Source organism: Epinephelus fuscoguttatus, linkage group LG19, assembly GCF_011397635.1.
Source record: "Epinephelus fuscoguttatus linkage group LG19, E.fuscoguttatus.final_Chr_v1".
NCBI classification, from domain to species: domain Eukaryota; kingdom Metazoa; phylum Chordata; class Actinopteri; order Perciformes; family Serranidae; genus Epinephelus; species Epinephelus fuscoguttatus.
The window spans coordinates 1,103,858-1,122,838 of NC_064770.1; the positions used below are offsets into that span (position 1 = coordinate 1,103,858).

The window sequence follows — 18,981 nt, forward strand, 5'->3', positions numbered from 1 at the left end:
TGGGAATATAATGAAAGGATTAAGAGTAATTTTACTTTTGTTATGAATTCACATTAAAATAGGATACTCCTTCAAAAGAATTTGACATAACTCACTTCGATCCGGCTGCCTCGGCAAACCTTTTGCCTGAGAAGAGGTGGTCCCTCTCTCTCCTCAGGCGAATTAATTTGGTCACATCATCAGTCCCTGAAGAGATTACATTTATTGAAAATTAATTTATCTGTAGTGCTTATGTGACACTCCAATTAGGGCTGACGTATTGCAGTAAGCGAGTTGTGTCATTTCCGGTGTTTCTGTGACAGCGTCTCTGTACTGCTCTGGTGGATTCTAGTAGCCTGTTTTCTCACTTCAGTTGCTTTAACGTTGCTTTAACTTCTACTTTAAGTCTTAACCCACACTGGTTCTGTTTAAGCACTTACAGCTCTCCTCCTTTCTACGACTTTCTCGCTAATCTCTTAGCTGTTGTTTGCATGTTACTAGCCTTGGTAGCTACATTAGCTTTACAATTAGTGATGGCTTCTCCCTCTGCTCTTTCTTGCTCGGTGTGCCAAATGTTTAGTTACGCACTCTGCCTCCTTTAGCGACAGTGGTAATTGTAATAAATGTAGCTTATTTGCTGCGCTGGAGGCGAGGCTTAGTGAATTAGAAGCGCGGCTCCGCACCATGGAAAACCATTCAGTAGCTGTGGTAGTTAGCCAGCCCCCTGTAGCCGGTGCGGAGCCACATAGCATAGCCTTAGCCTCTGCTAACTGTCCTCCGGTAACTCCCATTCAGCCGGGAGGTTGGGTTACAGTTCGCCAGAAGCACAGCTCCAAGCCGAAGCCCACAGCTCACCACCAGCCTGTTCACGTTTCCAACCGCTTTTCCCCACTCAGCGACACACCCGCTGACGATAAAACTCTGGTTATTGGCAGCTCTATTCTGAGAAACGTGAAGTTAGCAACACCAGCGGCCATAGTCAAATGTATCCCTGGGGCCAGAGCGGGCGACACTGAATCAAATTTAAAACTGCTGGCTAAAGCTAAACATAGATTCAGTAAGACTGTTATTCACGTCGGTGGCAATGACACCCGGTTACGCCAATCGGAGGTCACTAAAATTAATATTGCCTTGGTGTGTGAATATGTAAAAACGATGTCGGACTCTGTAGTTTTCTCTGGACCCCTCCCAAATCTGACCAGTGATGACATGTTTAGCCACATGTCATCATTTAATCGCTGGCTGTCCAGGTGGTGTCCAGCAAACGATGTGGGGTTCGTTAATAATTGGCAAACTTTCTGGGGAAAATCTGGTCTTATTAGGAGAGACGGCATTCATCTCACTTTGGATGGAGCTGCTCTCATTTCTAGGAACCTGGCAAATTTTATTAGTAATTTAAATCCCTGACAACCCAGAGTTGAGATCAGGACTCATACAAACGTAGACTTAGACTTATACAAACGATGTCTGTCCCCCGACCACCTAAATTATTTAAATCTAAAATTAAACAAAGAGGAGTTGTGCGTAACAACCTCATAAAAATTAAAACCTCTTCTGTGACAGAAAGACAAAACAGGAGAATTAAATGCGGACTGTTAAATATCACGTCTCTATCGTCTAAAGCAGTGTTAGTAAACGAATTAATATCAGATAATCATATTGATTTACTCAGTCTCACTGAAACCTGGCTGTGTTAAGATGAATATGTTAGTCTTAATGAGTCCACTCCTCCCAATCATAATAATACCCACATTCCTCGAGGCAGCGGCCGAGGAGAGGGAGTTGCAGCCATTTTTAACTCTAGTCTGTTAATCAGCCCTAAACCTAAACTAGATTATAATTCATTTGAAAGCCTCGTTCTTAGTCTTTTACATCCGACCTGGAAAACCTCGCAGCCACTTTTATTTGTTATAGTGTATCGTGCTCCTGGCCCGTATTCTGAATTTGTATCTGAATTCTCAGAGTTTTTATCCAGTTTAGTTCTTAAATCAGATAAAGTTATTATTGTAGGTGTTGACTCCCTGGCTATCGCGTTTATCTCATTATTAGACTCCATTGGCTTCAGTCAGGGTGTACATGAACCCACTCATTGTTTTAACCATACCCTCGATCTAGTTCTGACGTATGGAATTGAAATTGATAACCTAAAAGTCTTTCCACAGAATCCCTCACTATCGGATCATTATCTGATTACTTTTGATTTCTTTTTACTCGATTACACGCCACTCAGCAACAGTTACTATACTAAATGTTTATCAGATAGTGCTGTCGCAAAATTTAAGGAAAAGATTACTCCATCGTTAAATTCAATACCAAGTCCCTCAGTAACAGAGGTTTCCTGTACCGACTTTAACCTCTCCCGAATTGATCATTTTGTCGATAGCGCCGTAGGCTCGCTGCGAACAACACTTGACTCTGTAGCTCCTCTTAAAAAGAAGTTAAAAAAGCAAAGAAAGTTCGCTCCTTGGTATAACTCTCAAACCCGTAAGTTAAAACAAATATCGCGAAAATTTGAAAGGAATTGGCGATTAACCAAACTGGAAGAATCTTGTTTAATCTGGACAGACAGTTTCAAAACTTATAAGAGGGGCCTCCACAATGCCAGAGCAAACTATTACTCAGCATTAATAGAAGACAATAAGAACAACCCCAGGTTTCTTTTCAGCACTGTAGCCAGGCTGACTGAGAGTCAAAGCTCTATTGAGCCCTGTATTCCTTTAGCCCTTAGCAGTAATGATTTTATGAGCTTTTTTAATGACAAAATTCTAACTATTAGAGGCAAAATTCATGACCTCCTGTCCTCAGATAGTACCTATCTAACCTCAAACACAGCTGTAAGACCTAATATATATTTAGATTGCTTCTCCCCAATTTCTCTTCAAGAATTGACCGCAGTAATTTCTTCATCTAAATCATCAATGTGTCTCTTAGACCCCATCCCAACTAGGCTACTTAGGGAGGTCTTTCCTTTAGTTAACACTCATATATTCGATATGATCAATCTATCCTTATTAACAGGCTATGTACCACAGTCTTTTAAGGTAGCTGTAATTAAACCTCTACTAAAAAAGCCCACCCTGGATCCAGAGGTGTTAGCCAACTATAGACCAATATCTAATCTTTCCTTTATGTCAAAGATCCTTGAGAAAGTAATCGCAGACCAGCTGTGTGATTTTCTCCATGATAATAATTTATTTGAGGAATTTCAGTCAGGATTTAGAGTGCATCATAGCACTGAGACAGCACTAGTTAAAATTACAAATGACCTTCTGATTGCTTCAGACAAAGGACTCGTCTCTGTACTTGTTTTATTAGATTTTAGTGCGCTTGACCATCAAATTCTACTGCAGAGACTGGATCACTTAATTGGCCTAAAAGATTCTGCACTAAGCTGGTTTAAATCTTATTTATCTGATCGTTTTCAGTTTGTTGTCTTTCATAATGAATCATCCTTACGTACTAAAGTTTGTTTTGGAGTTCCGCAAGGTTCTGTGCTCGGACCAATCCTATTTACTTTATATATGTTTCCTTTAGGTAACATCATTAGAAATCACTCTATAAATTTCCATTGTTATGCGGATGATACACAGTTGTATTTATCGATGAAGCCAGAAGAAACTCATCAATTAACTAAACTCCATAACTGCCTTCAAGACATAAAAACTTGGATGAGCACCAATTTCCTGATGTTAAATTCAGACAAAACTGAAGTTATTGTTCTTGGCCCCAAACAACTCAGAGACTCTTTATCTGATGACATAGTTTCTCTAGATGGCATTGCTCTGGCCTCTAGCACTACCGTAAGAAACCTCGGAGTAATATTTGATCAAGATTTGTCTTTTAATTCTCATTTAAAACAAACCTCACGGACTGCATTTTTTCATCTGCGTAAAATTAGGCCTACCCTGACCGGAAAAGATGCAGAAAAATTGGTCCATGCTTTTGTTACCTCTAGGCTGGATTACTGTAACTCTCTATTATCAGGTAGCTCTAGTAAGTCCTTAAAAACTCTCCAGCTAATTCAGAATGCAGCAGCACGTGTACTAACAGGAACTAAGAAACAAGATCATATTTCTCCTGTTTTAGCTTCTCTGCACTGGCTCCCTGTAAAATCCAGAATTGAATTTAAAATCCCACTGTTAACTTATAAAGCTCTAAATGGTCAAGCTCCATCAGGAGCCAGAGCCTTCAGCTATCAGGCTCCTCTCCTGTGGAATCATCTTCCTGTTACGGTCCGGGAGGCAGAGACCGTCTCCACATTTAAGACTAGACTTAAGACTTTCCTCTTTGATAAAGCTTATAGTTAGGGCTGGCTCAGGCTTGCCCTGTACCAGCCCCTAGTTAGGCTGATTTAGGCCTACTCTGCCGGAGGACGCCCCTATAATACACCAGGCACCTTCTCTCCCTCTCTCTTTCTCTCTCTCCCTCTCTCTCTCTCTCTCCCGTATTCTGTTACTGCAGCTTGCTAACTCGGCCATTCTGGATGTCACTAACTCGGCTTCTTCTCCGGAGCCTTTGTGCTCCACTGTCTCTCAGATTATCTCATATCGCAGCGGTGCCTGGACAGTGTGACGTGTGTGGTTGTGCTGCTGCCGTGGTCCTGCCAGATGCCTCCTGCTGCTGCTGCCATCATAGTCATCAGTCATACTTCTACTGTTATTATACACATATGACTATTGTCACACATGTATACTGCCAGATATTAATACATACTTTCAACATATTGTAACACAGTAGCCAGAACTATAACTATAATATTATTACTTTCAACAATGTTGTTGTAAGCTACTGTCATTACCTGCATCTCTCTCTCTCTCTCTCTCTCTCTCTCTCTCTCTCTCTCTCTCTCTCTCTGTCTCATTGTGTCATACGGATTCCTATTAATTTATTATGCTGATCTGTTCTGTACGACATCTATTGCACGTCTGTCCGTCCTGGAAGAGGGATCCTTCCTCAGTTGCTCTTCCTGAGGTTTCTACCATTTTTTTTTCCCCCATTAAAGGGTTTTTTTTGGGGAGTTTTTCCTTGTCCGCTGCGAGGGTCATAAGGACAGAGGGATGTCATATGCTGTAAAGCCCTGTGAGGCAAATTGTGATTTGTGATATTGGGCTTTATAAATAAAATTGATTGATTGATTAAACTAACGACTATTTTGATACAACTACTCACTGACCATTGAATTGATTAGTTGAGTAATCTGATTATGTATTGCATAATTATTATATTACTTTAGCTTTTAAATTTAGTACGAGTTTGCGTTAATTATGTGCACAATAATAATAAACACAAGAAAGATGATAATTCATTGAAAATTACATTTTTAAATCAACTTTGCTGCTGATATTTGGCTGCTACAAAAAGTAAATAAAAACAATTAATGTGTTCGGCTTTTGGTCTCTAAAATGGTGAAAAATGTTGATCACTGTTCCCCAAAGCCCAAGAAGACGTCCTCAAACCAACAGTCCACAACCCAAAGATCTTCACTTTACTGTCATTGACTGGAGAAACCAGAAAATATAAGAAGCTGGAATCAGAGAATTTGGACTTTTTCTTCTTCTTTTTTTTTTTTAAAAAAAAGACTCGTCAATTATCAAAATAGTTTGCGATTAATTCAGTAGTCAAACGATTAATCTTTGCAGCCCTAACTCCAATGTAATTTTGTTACTTGTCATTTTAAAAAGAAATTGATGATCATCTAGTTATAGCTAATGTTATAGCCTTGCCAATAAAAATTACTGTACAAAGGAAAACAAACTGGATCACTAGCATGGATGTAACAGTTAACGTACATGTAACGTTAATACGTCCATGATCGGTAGCCATGATTTCTGCCATAATGATGCAGCATATACAGTGTTGAGTGATTTCAGACACAACAATTAAACAAAAACAATTAAAATTCAACATATCATTTAAAGTCAGTGGAAATTTACTTACATTTGTATGTATTTCCCTGCTGCACTGGGTGCTCCTCCTCACTGTCCGCCATGTCTGCCATCTGCTACTGGCGCCACCGCAATGCATCATGGTACATATTGTTTGGTTAGTGACCATTGGTTGTACACTACTTTTTGCGCTGCATTGTGGGATACTATGAGTCCACCATATAGGGTATATTAATTTACACTCAACATTCGGACAGCACTACAAAATGGCGAACACACTATTTAGTGCACTATTTAGGGAGTAGTGAATGATTTCGGACACAGCCTATGTCTTTTTTAACCTGGAAACTGTTGCTGGGTCATTGATCAGTTCCAGTTCCACAGCCACTTGGTTCCCAAATGATGCAAAGTGGCTGGATCTTCCTGTGTATAGAGTCGCCATTTGCTTCAGGACGTCAAGTTTTTGAGTCTCAATGTCATCCACCCTCCTGCGTTTCCTTCCTCTTGAGGGAGCTGCAAGAGGAGCGCCTTCATCTGGTGTAGCGGGGCGAGATGGGGATGAGAATGTAGTACACGCAGACAGTGCCGGTGGAGATGAATTTGGGGTTTCTGTCAGGTCCAGGTTCGAAGACGCCTCATCACATGGTAAATTCAACTGGATGCAAAAGTGAAATAGTTCAGTAGACATCCCAAATGTAAAATGCAAACATGTGGTCTATGTACACTTGATGCAACTACACAGTACAATTTGCTGAGTAGAACTGTAACATCAGGAAAGAAAGCATACTCACAGTCGTCTCACAAGCACAATGGACAATGTGCTTTTTTAATAAAACCCAGAGCCGCCAGAAGCCACCTCTGCCTTGAAGTTAAGGGCTTGGTCCCACTCCCAGTTGGTCTTGGCTTGATAAGCCGGTAGAACTGTGTGCGCGGGCTTGCCACCCTTGTCTTTACTTCTTCAACTGTGAACCAAAATTCAGAGAGGAACGTGAATGCATACCATACCTGACGACGCAATGTAATACAACAGCAACGTTGAACAAAACAAACTGTAATCACTGAAGGTATCCTCATTTATCAAAAGATGTGTTTAGACAGGTGATATTACACAAAATTTCCACGAGTCAAAGCACCAAAAGCCATAAAACAGTGTGTTCATTGTTAACTTCTAAAACTGATCGGAATTGTTGGCATTTATAGTGTCATGTTTTTATTTTGCATAGCTAGTACCTATCCACTGTTGCAAAAGCTTGTAGTAACCAAAAGCGCTATGCTCACCTGGTACCTGCAGCCAGTCTGCAATCGCCCTCCATGCCTTTTCTTTCTCCAGACGGTCGTGGTAACTTGGAGACGACACGTTGTAAAGGCATGGATATTCCTCCCAGAGTTGAATTAGATGTGTCTCCAGGGCCTGGGTCCAAACACTACACACTCTACCTGCTCCTGTGGACGCTGCCATCGTTGTTGTTGTTGCTTGCCGGCTTGTCCTCCTCACATTTATTCCATCCTCCTGTGCGCTGATGTGGGACGTATCCCGCCTCTCATTGGCTGATGCTCTTTGTCAGTCGCGTCACACCTCTCCAGTTTTCTAGCATGCCAGATAGCCAGTCCCAGTCTCAGACGAGGGGGCGACTTGCTCGTAGGCTTGTTCACACATGAGGACTTGTCGTGGCAGACTATCTGCTGACTCACCTCTGACCCAAGGTGGCTCTCAAGATCCTCAGCGACGTCAAAATCGCAGTGAAAATTGTGTAATGTGAACTAGGTTTTAGTTGGAAGAAGGTTACACCTCCTTCTCATAGGCATTGGGTGGAGGAGGTGATGTCCCATCTTAAACTTTAACAGCTTAAATATACTGCCCGAGGCACTACCCATAAATATTATAAAGTCTGGCAACCATTTCTATCCTATTTCAAGGAAGAATTCCCTTCCCTCAATATAGTGTAGCCTAAGTGTAACCCCCCCACCCCCTTTGTGTATATGTGAATCTCTGTATATGCAGGTATATATATATGTGTGTGTGCTACGTGTATGTGTTTGTATATTTATTTCATGTATACAGTTATTTTATTTTTCTGTCTTATTTTATTTTTCTGGTGTATCTTATTTTGGGGTATTGAGTACCACTGTGAGTATTTGCTATGAAAATCAATAAAACTATTTGAATATGGGGCGTCGGTAGCGTAGTGGATGGTGCCAGCGCCCCACGTACAGAGGCACTGCCTCGCTGCAGCAGTCGTGGGTTCGAGTTCGGCCTGTGACCCTTTGCTGCAGCGTGTCAGTCCCCATTCTCTCTCTGTCTCCCCATTTCACACACTGTCCTGTCAATTAAAGGCAAAAAGCCCAGAAAAATAATCTTTAAAAAAATATATATATATTTGAATATAATTTATTAAAATGCTTAACAGGCTTTCTGTAATTTATGTCCATTACATAATTTACAGAACTCAGCCAGTTGAGAGAGGTTGTAGGGACATCTGGAATGTACCACCCACTTCAGATTAGGGTGAGTTCATGTGCGCTTTTACGCACGTGGGTCTAGGTGATCACAGATATTTCATGTGGGAAAGATGTAGCCAGATGTATTACCTGTTTTTAAGCGGCACTGAGATACATGGCTCGTCCGTCCGTCCGTAGTACAAGTCATGTGCGCCGCTTCACCACTGACCCGTGTGTAAAAGCGCAAACAATTCCATGTCCTCTCACCGCAGATACTGTGATTTGATGGCCCAGTACTCATTGTAGCCCACTGGCGAACAACGCCCTTAACGAACGCGCCGTTTTAATAGAACGGAGCACGTAGGCTACTGACCTGTTGCCAAACCCGGTCTCACACCATTTCTTGTCATATTCACAGTCTATCACAGTTAGTCAACAATTAGTATCACCCCCCTCCCCCCTAAAAAAAAAAAAATTTGTGTACTAATTTTTCATAACCGTTTATGATCTCAAACATGTACACAGACTCACCCCTACTTCAGATCTTGCCACAACATTTCTATGGGATTGAGGTCCAGACCTTAGTGCAACACACACTGCCGCCAGCGCGGCGCTGTGGCCATCAAGTGCCACCCCCCAACACACATCGCGGCACCATCAAAACTAAAGTGTATTTCCCACCCCAGCCCGCTAGGTGGCTGTACCTACACTAGTTGCCAATGGTTGCCAACTGCTAGTAACGGAAGAAGAAGAGGAAAAACTTTGAGGCAACAACAACTTGGTTTTCATGGGTCAGTTTCTTATCAAAATCGTCTTATCAAAAATATGAAAAAGTTGATACTACGGCGGCCGAAACGTACATATAAGGCTTTTCTCGCAGCGCTGGCCGCGCTGGAAATAGAACAGTGGGCTGAAGCAGAGCGGCGCGGCACATCGGCCGGCGCCGGTGTGGGTTTGTTCATAGAATATAATGGAGGCAGGCGTTTTGACGCGTGGCGTTTTGACGCGTGGCGTATGGCGGCGGTGTGTGTTGCACTTTTGACTAGGCCTATCCAGAGTGCTAATCTTCTTTCTCTTAAGCCATTCTTTGGTAGCTTTGCTGGAATGCTTTGGGTCATTGTCTTGTTGCATAATCCATTTCTGTCCCAGCTTCAACTCCCTGACTGACGGAGATTCTGGTCGAGAATTTCTTAATAGGCCTGGGAAATCATGGTTCCCTGGATAATATGGAGTCGTCCAGGTCTGGAGGCAGAAAAGCAGACCAAGACCTTCACATTTCCACCACCATGCTTCACTGCTGGGAGGAAGTTCTATTGTTGATATGCAGTGTTGACTTTTCTCCAAACATGGCGCCTGTGATTGTGGCCAAATAATTCAATATTGGACTCATCTGTCCAAAGAATGGACTTCCAGAAGGCCTCTGGTTTGTCCAAGTGCTCTCTGGCAAAGTTTAAAACCTTATTCTTTCTTGAGAGCAGAGGCTTCCCTCTAGCAACTCTCCCACTGTCTATTCATCTTTCACCTGTTTGTTGATGCATGGACATTTATCTCAGATGCTGCCAGAGAGGTCTGAAACTCTCTGGAGGCGATGTGTGGGTTGGCCTTTACCTGAAGTATTATTTTTTTGGTGCTTCTTGGTGAAAGTTTTGATGGCTGTCCACTTCTGGACAGAGTTGCAGTCATGCTGAGTGCTCTCCATTTGTAAATGATTTGTCTTACAGTGGATGGATGGAGCTGGAATCTTTTGGAGATGGTCTTGTAGCTTTCCCCAGACTGATGGGCTGTCACTACCTTCTTCCTGACCTCGGCTGTCTCCTCTCCTCTCAGCATTGTTGATCTGTGCTTTACGTCTTGGCACGACATTGGTTTGGTTGGTTTCCTCTCTCTTTCAATCAGGGCTGCTCAAAACCTTTCCTTAGGATGTCTTGTCTCATATGATTGGTCTGCTTAGTTGGTTACTTTTTTGTGATCAATGGGAAGTATTGGTGGTATTGGTTGGGGTAGCATAAGAAATTACTGCCTTTGTTATCTTTGTTTTCACCCCATTAACCCCCTTTCCCCCACCCCCACCCGGTTAGCATATTGAAATCATAATATTGTTCAAACATGACAAAAAAAAGAAAGAAAAAGAAAGAAAGAAAGAAGAGAAGAGAAGAAGAAGAAAGAAGAAAACAAGAACAAAACAACAACAACAACAAAAAACTCATTCATACATCATTCATTCACTCACTCATTCTACCCTAGCCCAGAAATCTCATGACCACTGTGTACATAGCAGTATATCAGTTCATGTAAGCACATCTGCACAACATTTTATACATTTTAACCAGATGGACAGGAAACAAAGTGCACCAGAAATAAGCATATAATTGACTGTACAACCAGAAATGAGAATTGAAATACAGTTGTTACAATAAACTGTCAATTGATATTTTGCGTTTTAGCTGAATGTAATCGTGCTGTGGTAAGCTCTAACGGCGCAACGTCTTTGTAAGAAGAGAGCCATTCCTTGGTCGACAGTATATGTGGGGGTTTCCAGCGGCAGGCTATCATCCTCTTGGCTGCTGTAAGCCCAGCCAACAGAAGACGCCTGTTATTTATTGTTAAGTTCAAAGAAGTATTGTTAAGTAATAATAGAGACTGTGAACAAGGAACAGCTTTCTCCATTATACCAGACAATATACTTCAAATATTTTTCCAAAATCTATTAACCTCCGGGCACTGCCAAACTAAATGAGAAATGTAGCAATGGTATTGCCTGGACAGAAATCACAAAATGGGTTAGTTCTGAGTTTCATTTGATGAATTCTTTGAGGTGTAAAATAGGACCGATGAACAAATTTACAGTGAATCACCTGATGATTTGGATTTCTAGATGAACTATTAATATTTGACCAAATAGACTGTCAGTTGAATTCTGAGGAAGCATCGATGTCACTTTTCCAGAGTCTATTTAAAGGCAAATGTTTATATGAAGCCTCAGATATCAATTTGTACAGCTCAGAGGCAACACCCTTGTTTTTACCCTTAGTACACAATTTTATATGAAGAGGATGATCTTCTAATTCAGAGTCCCACGGAACACCTTGACCGTGCATTGCTGCACGCACCTGTAAATAAAAGAGAAAGAAAGTGCCCGGAAGGTCAAAACTTCTTCATAATTCCCGGAATTCAAGGAGACCTTGTTTCCCTATAACGTCTTGAAGAGTGTTTACTCCCTTATCACTCCACTGGGGAAAGGAGATTGGTTTCCTATCTATTAGAAGGCTATAATTATGGAAAATTGGAGACTGACGGAAAAATTTAGAATGTATTTTTGCAAACTGTTGGACTTAACGCCACACAGAGAAAAGATGTGAAATGATTGGTCCAAAATCACGTTTCACTAGCTTATGTGATATATTAGAGTATATCAGATTATGTAGGTTATATGGACATGCTAATTTCCCCTTAATGGGGCACCATGATACCTGAATATTTGGATTTAGCCAGACAACAAGTGGACGTAGAACAAAGCACCACGAGTACCACTCAAAATTGGGCAAATTCACACCTCCTGCTGATTTGTGCCATTGCAATGTAGAGGTTTTAATTCTGGGTTTTTTCTTGTTCCAGATAAATTGGTTTATAGCGGAGTGCAACTTTTTCCAATAACTGTTTGGAGGGGTGAGAGGTACCATTGAACTTGCAAAATTTACACGTGGCAAGACTTTCATCTTAATAACCGATAATTTAGACTGAAAGGAGGTCGGGAGTTTACCCCATTTCGTTAAAGCTTCCTCTATGTCCTTCAAAGCCTTGTTATAATTGTTTATGGTTAGCGCATCCAAAAAAGGAAAAATAGAAACACCTAAATATTTAAAATTAGTAACAACAGGTATAGGAAAATTTAAAGTGAGAGTCTGACCGCTTTGCTCACCCAGTGGCATTAATGCTGATTTGCTCCAGTTGATTTTATATCCAGAAATATTACTAAAGGTCTCAAATATTTTCATCAGATGTGGAAGTGATTTCGACAGATTCTTTATGAAGATCAAATTATCATCTGCAAATAGAGAAATGAAATGTGGTGTGCTCTATAACCTCTGACTGCCTTATTGCCTGAGCTACAGGCTCTAACGACAGCGAAAAATAAAAGAGGGGACAAAGGACACCCCTGGCTTGAAGATCTAGAAACTGGGAACCTAGAAGAACAGATATTACCAGTTATCACTACAGCAGAAGGATTAACATACAACAGTCTGATCACAAGAATAAAATTATCGCTAAAGCCCATTATGTCGGAGCACAGACCACAAGTAGCACCACTCCAACCGGTCAAAAGTTTTCTCTGCATCCAATGAGAGAATAGAGCTGTTATTTTCGGACCTGAAGACTGAGTTTATGATATGGAGTAGGCGGCAGACATTATCCGAAGCTAATCTTGATTTAATGAACCCAGTCTGATCATGGTGAACAAGAAGGGGCATATAGCCCTCTAACCTGAATGCCAAAACCTTTGCATATAATTTGATTTCACAGTTAAGGAGACTTAGAGGCCTGTAAGATGAGCAATTGTCAGGAGACTTATCCTTCTTTAACAGAAGAGAAATCATAGCAATATTGGAGCCTGTGGAAAAAGATACTCTACAGATAGAAGCATTTATCATATACTACAAATGAGGGCCGAGCTGGGGCCAAAAAGCCACATATAACTCCGGAGGTAAGCCATCAATGCCTAGTGATCGGTCTTTATTCATTGATTTGATAGCTTGGCCTAGCTCCTCTAAAGTGATTGGTGCCTCTAATGAGTGTACAGCGTCCAGGGGCAATTTTGATAAAGATAGGGAATTAAAAAATTCATTACAAGTTTTTCTATCATAACCCACGTCCGATGTATATAATTTTTGAAAAAATACTTTAAAGGTGTGACTGATCTTTACAGGATCAGAGGTTAAAATTCCTTCTTCAGTTCTAATTGCTGCAATATTTGCTCATTGGTTATTTGCTCTTAGCTTAAAAGCAACAAGACGGCTAGGTCGAGCATTATTCATATAATGATTTTGTCTCGTGCAATGCATGATAAATTCTGTTTTTTGTCTCAGTAGGCTACTAAGTTCATTCAGTAAGTTCTGGCGCTTGTTAATGTTTCCAGGTGACATATTATTCAGCATACTTTGTTCTATTGCTACAATTTCAGTCTCTAGAAAATCAATACGGCGCTTTCTGTTTTTATTAAGATTAGATGCAAATGACAAGGTTTAATTTCTGATGCAACCTTTGATTGCATCCCATAGCACTCATGGGTCGTCGACAGATGCACTGTTTATATGTATAAAGTCTTTTATTTCAGCCTCAAGTTCTCTTATAAACACATCATTTTGAAGCAAACTAGCATTAAAATGCCAGCGAGGAGCTCTAGGTTGGCCAGCTCTTATCAAAAAGTACATAATACAATTCTATGGTCAGATAATGGTGTTGGACACAAAGTAGTACTGTCAATATTACTAAAAAGAGTTTTTGAGGCAAAAATATAAGCGATTCTTGAGAAAGTTTTGTGGCAAGCAGAGTAAAAGGAGAAGTCACGAACGGAGGGGTCATCACACACCAAATGTCCACTAGTCCATAATCAGCAGCCAATTTTTGTAATGCTCTAGAGGACAGCTGTTGATCTCTGCTCTCTGTTACCCCTGTTCGGTCTATTTCATGCAGCCACACCGCATTAAAATCGGCTCCTATCAAAAGCTCAAACTCAGGGAGGTCTAATAATATGGAGGTTAATGAATCATAAAAATGTTGGTCAAAACAGAGCATAGGCACAAATCAGAGCAATTTTCACGCCGTCATAAATAATTTTACAGAAAGTGATTCGCCCATCGTCACTACCCCCTGTTCCCAGGATACTTTAATTTAAATTACGTTTGGCAGCTATAAGGACGCCTTTGCTTTTTTTTTTTTTTATCAAAACAAGAGGAGGCAATAACATGATAATATTTATTCTGAAATCTATGTACATCAGTCTTCAGAAAATGTGTCTCCTGTATAAATGCGAAGTGAATATCTTTTCTGGACAGTTGCTCTAATGTACTTGTTCCTTTCTGAGGGGAATTAAGGCCCCGTGAATTCCATGATAAGACAGTAATTTTATTCATAAGCTTTAAGATTTATATATGGCATGAACAGGTAAACAAACACAGTTTGGTAGATTGAAATACAAGTGAGATCTGGTCTGAGTCCCCATCCCGCCCCCCACCATACACACACACACACACACACACACACGCTCGCACACCTCCAAAAAACAACAAAAAAGAACAAAAAACGAAAAAAGAAAAAACAACAACCCTATCATAAAAAGTGTACCAGTGTCCATGAGGAAATCAGACATAGTCCCTCCACCCTTCAATCAAAATAAATTGCCTTTAAACCACAGGGCAGTGAGCGGCTTATTGTGGGCAGCTTACTCTCCCATAATCTATTTTTGGGAGCTACCTTTATTTTTTTTTTTTTTTTTTTGGAATATTTTATATTCAGTTTTATGTAATTACACAAAGAACATATCAACAGAACACAAAACAAGGCACACACACACACACACACACACACACACACACACACACAAAACCCAAGTCCCCACCCCACAAAAAAGCCCCAAAACCTTCAGCAAACAAAAAAGAAAAGAAAAAAAAAGGTCAGTGCATAAAGTCAACCCAAAAGATCACATCAAGGACTTGGCACAAGAGATGCAGCCAAGCAATCCAAGTAAGGCTGCCAAACTTTCAAAAAGGTGTCACATTGTTTTCTTATACTGTATGTAATTTTCTCCAGGGGAATGCAATTGTTAATCTCCAAAGATCACCTACTGATAGGAAGAGGGGAATCAGATTTCCATGAGCTACCTTTATTAACAAATATATATATATATATACACACACACACACACACACACACACACACACATATATATATATATATATATTTAAAGCCGCTTAATTAATGTAGCCCACGTAAAAATAGCTGCCATAAGAAAAAAAAAGGAGAGCAGGGAAAAAAAAGAGTTCACGTTGTCAATTTAACACACAAAATTCTTACCATGAATATACAATTTCAAGTAACCAAGTGACGTTAGAGGAGGAGACTGAATTCAGTCTTATTTCAAGTTGAATCTTTTAAGATCAGTCCAGAATCAGTCTTACCAACTCCGGGGAAAATTTCATTGCCACCTCTATTCCTCCAGTGTTGCAAGAAACCGCTTGGCCTCGCTTGGCTCCTGGAAAATACGCACGTCATTTCCCCGGGATAGCTTGATGGTGGCTGGGTAGAGAAGGAAAGCTTGGGAGCCCTTGACCCTCGCCTCGTGCATGAGTTTATAGCATGGCTTCTGACGTTTGGCTGTAACATCACTTCTGCGGTGAACCTCAGTTGGATATTGTCCACCTCCGGAGGATTTTTCCTTGCTTTGTTTAGCAATCTGTCTCTGTCGGTGTAACGAAGGCACTTGATTATCAGCGGGTGTGAGCGCTGTGTTTTGCCGCTAGCAGGTGGCTGTCCCAGACGGTGGCCAGTCATCAGCTCCAGCGGTGCAGACGCTAAGGCAGGGAACCAGAATGGAATATTCTTCATAAGATAGGTGAGAACATTTTGGCCTTCTGTTCCCTCTTTTAGATTGAAGATGAGGAGATTTTCCCTGCACGCCCAGTCCTCCATTTCAGTGAGTTTGGTTTCAAAAGTTTGTTACTTATTCAGGCATTCAGACGTAGATTTTTCTGCCATAGCGACGTGCTCCTTCATATTGACAGTTTCTGAGCGAATAGATTTTATCTCTTCAGTGTGACGAGACAGAATAGAATGCATGCTTTCAATTCGTTTTTCCAGTCTGTTCATCCAAGCCTCGGACTTCTCCTCGGCGTCTTTGAAATGTTTCGCCATTGTCTCTTCGATTACTTTTGCGAGAGCCGCATCCTCGCCTAGCTCATTCTGTAGAGAAGCCATCCACATTTGTTTAGCGGCAGTAGTTTTTCTTGTAGTTGGCATTTAACGAAGGTTGCCTTTCTTGAATGGCTGCCCACACGGCCGTAGGTTTGGAAAAGTCTGGAGGAGGGTGGACGCCAAAACGATCTATGCTGCCGCCGTGACACCGGAAACCAAAAATGACACATAAACCTGACATTTCATATATGAAAACTGATGATGATAAAATAAGAAAATCATGGTAAAACAACAGAAACATCTAACCTACTCAAGGGGTTCACAAACTTTCAAGCAACACTATATCTGTGGTTTGCAGAAATACCAACAGTTTTCTGATAAATGTCTTGAGACAAGATGCAGCAGCAAGAGATCTGAGAGTACATGAAAAACTTTTTTTTGTTGTTGTTGTTGTTGTTGTTGTTTTTGTTTTACAACTGTGATATGGTTTAATTGTCCAGTCACATGTCAAGTGCATCCAGTAACCATCAGGATTGCCCATTTGAGCTCATGGCAATACCCTCAACAGTAATAACCAAGGCACTGACGTCACATTTATTTGGGCTTCAGCTTCTGCTCATATGAGTATTCTTGATACTTAAAGAGTGAACTAACCTGCCAAACCAGCTGTTTAAAAAGAAAACATAAACAACTTCAAACTTCGAAAGGCAGAAGGAGGGGACATAGTATGGAAGAAAATGATTGGGAGCAGCTCTGAGATCAGGACACAAGGGGAGGGTATTTCCATTCAGTTCCAGATAGAGTGTGAGAAATAGGGGAGTAAATCAAAGAGTGGAGGTCAAAGTGACTATGAAAGGACACACTAATCTGAATAACACACTTTATATCATAGGGAAGCATCCGGCGGGAGGAGGAGTAACCTGGCCGGGACGTAAGCGGATGAATCCACACCGGCCGGACGGACAGGACGGGAGGGAAACTCCACTCAACCACCAGGAAATGCTAACATGACTACGCTCTTTTTTCAAAGCACACCCCAGCCGGTAACAGCAAAACGCATCTGAAACACAACTGTAGGCCTGCACTGTACAAAATAATACTGGGTTTAATTGTAGCCGCGTGAAAATGTAATCGAAGGCTACAGTGAAATTCCAGAGTGTTTTATGTAAAAGAAAACTTTCCAACCTTCACGGAGGGAGTTAATACTGAGTTCACAAAAACATTTCACTCACTTTTATGAGATGTAAATAAAGGACAGGCGGAGGTAAACTCCAAATAAACTTATCTTCGTACCTCTTTCCCTGTGTTTCGGCGAGTTTCAATTACATTTATGTTGTCTCCTCCTCCTCCTCCCCGTCTGTGTGCGCAGCTACACTTCACTGCTCGGTAACAGCAGTCGGCACGGAGGAGCGGGGGAGGAGCAGGAAGGTCCCTGCTGGACTCCAGCCTGCATGTTATCAGCCATGTAATTACACACAAATCTCAGCCACTCATTTGTATTATTTATAGATACATTCCTGATAAAAAAAAAAAAAAATTTACAAATGCAACTTCTGTATCATTATGGTAGAAATTGTGAAAGTGTGTACATTTGACAACAAGTTCGTATAGACAGTAGGTACAGACAGTGTAGTTGCACTGGGGCCCGTGGAGTTGGGGGCCTGCAAATGATTCAGATTCGCACCTTGGAACTACACGTTTTATGAAAAAAAAAATTAACATCAAATTAAAAGGTCAGGGTACCTTCAGGCAGTTCGTTTTTTCGTTTTAAATCAAAAACAAAAAAACGGAAATACCATGGTTTTCCAGTTTTTTCTTTTTTGGTTTAAAACGAAAAAACGAGAAAATGGAGCCGTTTTTCCGTTTTTGTTGTCAGAATTAAATAACGAAATATGACAAAACCAAATTCAAATAACAGCACGATTTTGGTTGAAGTGTTAAATCTGCTGCCATAACCTTTGAACTAGCTGACAGGAAACTCCAGGCCTGACCCTGCTTAGCTTAAAACATAAAAACAGCAAGGAAACTCGAGTCTTCTTCTATTCTCCGCTGTCTGCTCCGCTCCTCTGCCGATGTCCACTCCTAGATTTCCCCCACCCTGCCTCGACCAAGCTTCCTCTCCCCAGTCCTCCTTATAACTTGCACCTGCTACTTATCATCTCTCTGCCCATGTGGTCCAACAATAGCATCACCGCCTTTCAATCAAAGGAACGGGGGTCGAATCCAACGTGAGCCGTTGAAGTATTTCTCACTTGATTGTGAATCAACCGTTTGAACTGAGCTCTGCTGTTGTCTTAATTTTTGAGCCAACCTGTCATTCTTAATTTAACAGACACACATCAGGTAGGGTATGGGTGAATAGCAGCTACAGACAAAATTGTGCTAAGTGGTAAGATTAAGATGTCCTTTATTGAACCCAGGCATTGACACATATTGCAAATATAAAAATAAGAGAAGAATACAATCAAAACAATTTGAGTAAAAATATACACATGATGTGAGAAAAGTATTAATAAAATGGAAAGTATGTACAAATGAACAGGGGATAGTATGTAGCCTATGATACATGCTATATACAGTGCAGCACAATGCTACATGTACAAAACGCTGCATGTTATATACAACACAGTGTTTCTTGGAATCTGATAAACTGTCCAATGCTGTTTAAACACGTTCAGACTATTAAAGAAACTCACTTTCAAGCTACATTCTGCAGCTGCACCATGATCCTGCTCACTCACAAATATTAATAATCTCCAATATTAGACTA

The 18,981-nt window shown here is 40.9% G+C and overlaps 1 protein-coding gene across 3 annotated transcripts in view; it reads right to left on the reverse strand.

The window, feature by feature from the left end:
* Positions 1 to 17,591, reverse strand: part of bcl2l12 (BCL2 like 12) — a 42,712-nt gene extending 25,121 nt beyond the window's left edge. Inside the window, exons 1-4 of one of the 3 annotated variants that reach the window (XM_049560306.1) lie at positions 7,143 to 10,344; positions 6,656 to 6,826; positions 5,917 to 6,519; positions 96 to 186 (exon numbers count right to left, since the gene is read on the reverse strand). The gene's annotated coding sequence lies outside the window, so the exon portion shown is untranslated. Of the gene's footprint in view, positions 1 to 95; positions 187 to 5,916; positions 6,520 to 6,655; positions 10,345 to 17,504 lie in introns of those variants that run through there. The other 2 variants (XM_049560308.1, XM_049560307.1) reach the window with 2 other exon arrangements.
* Between the last annotated feature and the right edge of the window lie 1,390 nt (positions 17,592 to 18,981).